We start from the raw sequence: 8,890 nt of genomic DNA on the forward strand, positions 1-8,890 counted from the left end.
ACTAATTAATAAATGTAAACAACTGTAAACATACATCACAGATAAGTGATTGCTTTAATGCAGTATTTGGTGGTAATGGATTACATGTAATCTGGTTTACTTCATAAGAATTCAAAAATCAAGTACTTCAATTCAAGTCAGTTACATCTATCATTAAAGTGAAACCTTCAGACAAGGAAACAGTGTAACTGTAGAAATATAAGGTAACCAACATGGCTTCTATATTTGTTAGCTGTGGTTAAGAGGACATGTACGGTAGTGTGTACACTAACTATCACATATTCTTGACACTTGTGCATGTTATTTAAATGGATGCCTACCTTGAATAACCCAATGATACATGTAATTACTCTTACAGTACATGTCCTGTATTTTTGCATAACTGAGAGGCAGCTGACAATACAGGGTAGGATTTTTTTGGTTCCAAATCTTAGTTTAGTTTTATAGCATATTGTATTGCTAGTCTTGTTTTATATAGTTCTCTGTACTTTGGAATTATTTGCTACTGAACTGCATTTAAATGTATTTTTAGATTCACAGATTTCACAGAATACTACACCAGTTTCCCTAAATAATACACACAAATCTCGTTATCAGATACCACATTCTCCAAATCAAACACACTCAGGGAAAAAATATTGGCTGAAAAACCTTGTTTTAGAGAAACAGTATGTTTTTCCAGCACATTAGTATGAGCAATTGATGTACTCAGTCATAGTGTGTCTCCAATTGAAAAATACTGTTTTCAACAGTGCATTTCACCCTGCATCACTTTACAGTACTGTATTGTAATCTCTGGAAATACACTTTTGAAAGTTGCCTTGCATATTCTTTGTAGTATAATTTACTGCTAGTTCAAAACATTTACATGTTGACATGCATCATTATTCCTGATTGCTGTAAGTGGTTTTTGTAACCTTAAATATCCATGACAAAACCAAATAATTAGTTTAAAAGCTTATTCTCTTTTGTTAACAAAAATGTAAATTACAGATTAAACTATGGATCTATGATTGCCAAATAACTACCAGAGGGCGGTTCTGTCTGTAGATATTCCTGCTGCATGTAGTGTGGATCAAGACATAATACTAACAAAGAGATGCGACACAGCCTCACATTTAAAAAGACTCCTTTAAGGGCGGCCCAAAAAGCTATGATGCTTCTGACTGAATGCCACAGAACGCTCAAACTAGTTTTGCTGAAACTACCACTAACAGACCCTGATAGCACATGTACATCACCCAGATGTCAATTAGATGTGTGTATTTTTTAGATTGTTTGCTCATCTGCAATACGTTGCTACTTCTCATATGTCAAAAGAACATTCAGCAGATGTCTTTGAGATGTTTATGTTTTGGAATGAATGTAAATCTGCTCTTTTTAAGATGTTTATCAGATGTTAATTAGAAAATGATTCTTTCCAGATGAAACTTTCTGAAGCAGACATCTCAGAGATTTAAGTGTGCTATCTGGGGATAGGCCATTTTCAGCAACACCTACTTTAGTAACGCAAGCGTTAATGGTTCAAAGAGTGCTACACATAGATAATTTAAAACTGTCTATAAATCCAGTAGCAGGCAGCATGGCGCTCTGTATGGACGGAGATGATGTGTGCCTTTAAGAAAAGAAGACACAAGTCTGTGCAACCTGAGCGCCAGTTCGTGTCGGGCAGAAATCGCGGCTACAAAAACCTTTAACGTAGGAGATCTTCCTCTGTTGAATAGTTGCTGCAGAAACTAGTACCAGCACCACTGAACATTGCATTGCAGCAATCCTTTGCTCGGCACACCAAGTCGAAAATGGCTTCCACCTATTCTTGTACAAGGCTGTATTTGATGGCACTCTAGCGTTATTCAGGGTATTCTGAACCGAAAGATTTAAGTCAACATACTACTACTATCTATGGTAGAAATAGTAAGAGTAATCAGTATGCCATGTCTGAACTGCAGTCGATATCCCTCTGTCAGTGTAGAGATGCTGGGTGGTCATCACCCATGCTGCCAGTTTCGAGTACAGTCCAACTATCACTCTGTGCCAATTAACACGGTTCTTGGCCTTCGGGTGCACTGGGTCCAAACCTAACTGTGGCAGGGCTGAACCAAAAACGGCTGTTACATAAGGGAACAATAGTTATCACACAATAAACCCTGACAAGGTGATCTTTTATCATCCTGAAGGGGTTTATTTTGTGCTAACAGCCGGCTGGCTGTACATTATCCCGCTTATTACATGGCTAATAACCAAATAAATAAATACATGGACATAAAATATTGATTTGCATTGAAATTATGTCATTTAAGAAGAAAGAAATCGCTGAACAGCTGAAATCAACCTCTGGTTTGCGTCAGAGTTCTGTTAGTGTTTATTCTGGGAAAATTACCATCTGACTCCTCAATATTTAGCCTATTACAAGACTACTTGCCAAATAAATAATTAAATGCACATGAAACATTGATTTGAGTTTAAATTATTTTACTATCTTAATTGTAGAGGTTGCACAGTGATCAGAGAAGCAGGAGAGACTGCTCGCAGAACCAGGATGAACGGTCTGATACGTCTAAATCCAGGGATGTGCGGTTGTTACAGAGCAATATCTGACCGCTGGATGGCACTATTGACCAATCAGATTCGAGTATTTCAGAGAGCCATGTAATAATGGACAATAGACACTTGTTTGTGTGTCGCTCGCTTCGTCCAAGCTTGCAGTGACCTCTGCATCATCGAGCGAGGGAGACGGGCTCTACTTACTTTTTGGAGTAAAAAAAAAGTTGGGGAATTAATAGAAGCAATAGAGAAAGCATCGTCATCCATTTTATCCTCCCTGTCATATTCATCTGTCCCGAACTGCAAGCCAGTGCCCCTACAGCTAGCTGTCGTCATAACAGAGTACGGTAAAATGGGGTGAGCCACCGCAAACCTCAACTCAATACAGAATACTATATATTCTATTACATTTTATATTATTATTATTTACTGAATGCTTTAACCAGTTCACAGAGATCAAGAGAATTTCTGTTAAAAGTCTTAAAAGTCTTGGCCAAACTCTTTTGACTCTTGACTCTTTTGGAAATTCTATAGGCTAAACAACTCTCTGTTTTCTAGCACACATCTCAAGTAATGATTTGTGATTTTGGGCTAATAGAATCAGTTTCAGTGTGTAAACAATCGATAAAAAACAAAATGTAAATGCAGGCCTTTCATTCTTACTTGAATTACTGATTTTTCAATAACCTACATACACAGAAAACTAAACCGATGTCTAATAATTGCATTATTTAAATTAGAGCAATAAAAAGAAAATTGTAAGCATTTTACTGTGGGACTGCCCCCTGTTGGTAAAGAGAGGTAAGAAGCATTGAACATATTACAAAAAGAATGACCCTTACCTACCTGAAGGAATGGTGCTTCTTGAACCATCATCTTGATTTTTCAGTGAATGCCTGAAAGACAACAGGGGGGATAGGCAGAATAAAAGAAGGCTAATACAGAAATAAAGAAATCCAGATGGAGAAAAAAAAGGTAATAAAAAATGGAAAGTTCAGAACTGAGGTTTAGCTGTAGAGTTTAGTATGACCGTATTTTGTATTAGGGTTAATACAGGTAAATTGGAGCATCTGATAAATTGGGACTCATGAGCTTAATCAGCTTTATTATTGTGCATATACTTCCATTACTGAACATCAGCATTAAGTTCATCCTAAAGAATGGTCTGACACAAAAGTGTTTTTGTGGTTCTGACATCATTTCAGGGGATGTGTCATACCACATTTGGACAGCAGTTGCATGAAACACTATGGTAAGTAAAATGACAAAACCTTATGAGGCAAATCATGTTAAGGTTATACAACAGTGAAATCTGATGGTTTGTGATTGTGATATATTTTCATATGAGATACAATAATCAGATTGTTCTAGTTACTGTATTATTTTAATTAATATCCTTTTTCTTCTTGTTTTTTTTTTTTTTTTTTTTTTTTTGCAACCTTGACACTGTCCCTGTTTGCTGAACAGTTTATTGTTGTATGATTGGTAAAACTGGGACCGCCTATTAAATCATTTTAATAAGGGGAAAAAATTATATTTGTGCACCATGAAATGGTAAGTGGTCTACATTTATATAGTGCCTTTTTTAACCTTAGCAGTTCTACACCCATTCACTCACACACCAATGACAGAGCTGTCAGGCAAGGTGCTAGCCTGCCATTGGGAGCAACTTGGGGTTCAGTGTCTTGCCCAAGGACACTTTGGCATGTGGAGTCATGTGGGCTGGGAATCAAACTGCTAACCCTGTGATTAGCAGACAACCTGCTTTACCACCTGAGCCACAGCTGCCCCCAATTCCTAGCTCAGTTCAGCCCTAAATCAGTCTAGAAGTTTAAAGCATCAGTTCAACCATTTTAAGAGAATGATTTTAAAGAATGATGACTGAGGCTGTCAATCCCTAACATATTTTTTAAGTACTATTCATTTCTGTAGAGAAGAAACTTTGATGAGGATAAAATTACAGGGCACCTTTAATAATAGCAGTCGGAGAGATGGTGTGGTAAAGCATAAATCGAAAGAGCAAGTTATAACTCCTTCAAAGAAATTTCAAAAATTAAGCCATGTTTAAATTAAGTGGATATTTAGAGTAAAAAAAAGGACTTACATTTTTAACTTTTTCTCACCCACACCTATTATATCGCTTTTGAAGATATAGATTTAACTATTGGAGTCATTTGGATTACTTAAATGTTTCCTTTATGTGATTTTTGGCACTACAAAGATCTGATCACCATTCACTTGCATTGTATGGACCTACAGAGCTGAGATATTCTTCTAAAAAATCATCTAGAATGGCATGAGGGTGAGTAAATGATGGGAGAATTTTCATTTTTGGGTGAACTAGTTAAGTTGGGACTGTTCTAGTGTGGTGTTTTCCCTACTCCATAACAGATTTTTCTTTTTTTTTTTTCATTGGGCTCTTAATGATTTAAATAATCTTTAGTGTATACTGTATATAGAATATATATTAAGTCAAACAAGGCCAGTTACTTTATTAAACATCGTTCATACAGAAGATATATTACACAGAAAGAAAACTTTATCCTTAATTTTCCATACATCTTGGATGTCCAGACGTTAAAGCCCTTTATTTATTTGCCCTTGTATTTACAGTTCAAAGCCATAAGCACAGGTAAGACCATGGGTGGCTTCTTATTACTGTGGTTAGGGGCTGTCTGAACATTTGAGATGTTTCATTTCCTCCATAGTGTTTTAAACTAGATCATTCTGAGTACAATTCAAATGGGTCGCAATAGTTTTGTGGTAAGATCCACCACAGAGACAAAGGAAGCCCAGACGACACGTGTGCTCCAGAGATACAGTAGGAAAGAACAGAGAGCATCATGCGATTGGTTTTGTGATGAATCGCAAAACACTTGCGCGAAAACCAGGCTTGAATTGCACATGTTGAGATGAGGAAGCATATTTAGTGCATATAAATGCTCTGAATGCCAGATGAATATCATAAAATTTTACACAAAGAAAAACGCTGCAACAACCAACATACTTAACTCCCTCTTCAGTTCCACTCAAACACCTGCAATTCCGGACAAAAACATTCTGGGCTGGACCAAATTCATTCGTTTTGATGTAGTGATGCCCCTGTAAACAAAGCTTAATGAGATGTTGCAGGTATCTTGAGAATCCCCTTATGCGAAAATGTCCTGCCTGCCAGAGGTTTCGATTGGTTTTGCCAGTGATTCAGACATATCTTTCATTGCCTAAAAGTGGTGGGGCATTGCCCCAGTAGTTTGAAAAGTACTGGGTCAAATGCCAGCCCGCCCCCATTGCTCCAGCGGCGCTGCCTCCAGTCAAAATTTTCACTATAAAAATCAGTGACAGCTGTAATTAATCAATGCTGGCAAGTGACCATGGTATAAATTGGATAATCCATGCCTAGGTGTACGTTAAACGATTTGAATGCACTTCTTCTTCGTCGGGTGGTTCTACACCTCCACGTTGTGCATTAAAATAATTTAACGCACACCTAGCCATTGATTATCCTTAACATACTTGAGTGACAGCAGGCCAGTAGCCCACTGGGAAAACTCCTGGTGCTCCAGATGGCCAGTCCACTCCTGGATGGCAGTGCATTGCAGATACAAGAAACAGACACCTGATAATGTTATGGGGCTTTTCCACTGCACGGTACGGTTCGACTCGACTCTGCTTGCTTTTTGGGGGTTTTCCACTGTGGATAGTACCTGGTACTTTTTTTAGTAACACCTCGGTCGAGGTTCCAAGCGAGCCAAGCCGATACTAAATGTGACATCAAAACCCTGCACATAACTGATTGGTCAGAGAGAATCGTCACTACCAGCGTCACTGGATTTGCAACACAGGACATCAACCCACTGGTTTTAAAGTTAGCAACAGCGATAGCAGAATCATTTGTCACGGATATGGACATGTCCCTATCATCCCTCCCTAAATATACATCTATGTCAATACCATCTCTGTGGCAGGTTTGTGTACATGACAGGCTGTTGAAGGGAAGGGGTTAAAATTAACTAAAAACATTTGACTATTGGATTAACTGCAGTGCAATCTCCCTTTTGTCAGCAAATAAGAGACGTAATATCAGCAGAAGAGCAAATTATTAAATTTTGATTAAAGATTACGAGGACCGTTTTTTATATATAAAAAAGCAAATATAGATGAATTGTTCACAATAAGACCAGTAACATGCATTAAGAAAATAAACAGGGTATTTTTTTATTTCATGGTGTCTTTATTTTATTTTGTAAGCATTGGGGCGGTAGGGGGTTGGATGTGCACTGTCCTCGGATTTTTGTGCACTGTTCTGAATTTTTTTGTGTGTGAGCACATCTGAGGTGGTTTTGTTTGTGCACTGTTCTGAGATGCCATTGCAAGATGTTTAGTTGGGAGGGAGGGGAGAGACAAGTGATGATCATGAGAAAAGTGCATGAGATGAGCGATGGGAATGAGCAGGCCTTATTGCACGCACGCTGCTCTCCTTGCATTAAACAGTTCCATTTTCCTGTCTGCTTTGGCATTCAATTCTTCCATCCTTTTCTGGTGTTTCTCCCATCTCCTTTCATATTTTCTTTTCATTTTTTCTTTCTGTCTGACCCTTCTCTCCTCACGGTACATTTGAAATCTTTACAGTACCCTCTCCAGTACACTCTTAGTACTGGTCTCCTGGTTGTCTCTTTTTTCTTCCTCAGCTGTCTGGGATGCTGAGAGATATATTGTGATGGACTGCACGTCAACAGATGGTGGAGTTGTTTCCTCAGGAACTACCTGGCCAATCAGCAATAATTCCTGGACCATCAAAGATGTAGGTGATGGGCACGCATCAAATATTATCTCAGTGTCCGCGAGGATCTTCAAATCTATCACTTCTGTCTCTCCGTCATTTTCTCCACATTGTTCTTGTGTAGAGCAGTCTTCTTGAGGATGAAGCGCCTGTCTTTTTTCCTCCTCCTTCTCCCTTTCCTCTATCCGGGCACGGGCAGTCTGATCTGCCCTGCAGAGGAATGCACCTCCACGGCGTCCGAAATGGCTGCTTACTTGTCCCATTGCTAAAACTAAAAGAAAATGGCAAGAGAAATAGAGACAATGGTCATTCTTCTATGGTCAAGTATTTATCAATAGTCAGTATTTATTAACATGTCCATTAAAAATACAGGCCAGTATTATTAAGTTTGCAAAGTAATTTTTTTTTAGGGATGGATGATCACTTTCTATTGGAATTCACCCAATATCTTGCTGATAAAAGCATTTGCACATGGCAACAAATTTGATCCTATCAGCTATCACAGCTGCCCTTTAATCTACACCACAAACAGGTGCTAAATCTCCTTTATATTTACACTATACATGATTTTCAATCACAACTTTCTTTAATATTCCATTCAAATGAGCAGGTGGTGTTTCTTAGATCAATAGGAAAACAGCTAAATAGCCTGTGATATACATTTTTTGTGTACCAATACAAAATCAGACTTACCAATTATGAAATACGGCAGTACCAAATACGAAGTCAGTCTTCAAAACTTCAGAACTGCTATCTGAGGTTAGGAGAACTGAAGCAAACTCTGTCGGTACTCCGAATTTGTGATGTCATAGTAAAAAATGTATGCCCTTTGTTTCAAAACTCCATTGATGTAAAAAGCACCTGTTTGCTGAGCAAAGGATTTAACAGTTAATAAGAGGGCAACAATACCTTTTTTTTTTTTTTTTTTTGCAAATAAGATTCAAGCATTAAGCTGCAACAAGCGGCCTTTCAAATGACAACAGTGCTCAGTACATAATACATCCACACTAGCCGATCATTTCTTCAATCAGAGGGAAGTGAATATGCACTATTTTTGCTACACTCACTATGCACTAAATCAAGTCTCATCCATGTGAGTTGTCTTTGTGTGTTACAATATTAAACTCACTGGCTCATACAAATAATTTCAACAGAGAGTAGCCATGATAAAATGTTTATGCTGTTAATTTTACATTGAGAATTTCAGAGAAAGGCCTTCCAAACAGCTGCAACAACTAATAGGATATAAATAGTTTTACTTAAAACTCCAACAGTGTCATTGTAAACATTTTGTATATACTGTAGTTCTTCCATTTTTTGTAAGTACTTATAGAATAGTTTGATTGTGTAGTTTAATACATTTTGATGTTATGTTATGGCTTGTGTGTCAGTGTATTTATTTCTTGCACATCTCAATCAATGTATTCTTTTGGGGTAGAACATCCACTCATATCTCGTATCTGTAAAAGCCTGAAGTTTCAAAAGAGACTTTGTTAGCATGTTGTTCAACATAACTCAATGAGGACTTGAGTTTTTTTTAAAAAAAATTATTTTTAAGATTTACAC

The sequence above is a fragment of the Myxocyprinus asiaticus genome, chromosome 37, assembly GCF_019703515.2.
Source record: "Myxocyprinus asiaticus isolate MX2 ecotype Aquarium Trade chromosome 37, UBuf_Myxa_2, whole genome shotgun sequence".
NCBI classification, from domain to species: Eukaryota; Metazoa; Chordata; class Actinopteri; order Cypriniformes; family Catostomidae; genus Myxocyprinus; species Myxocyprinus asiaticus.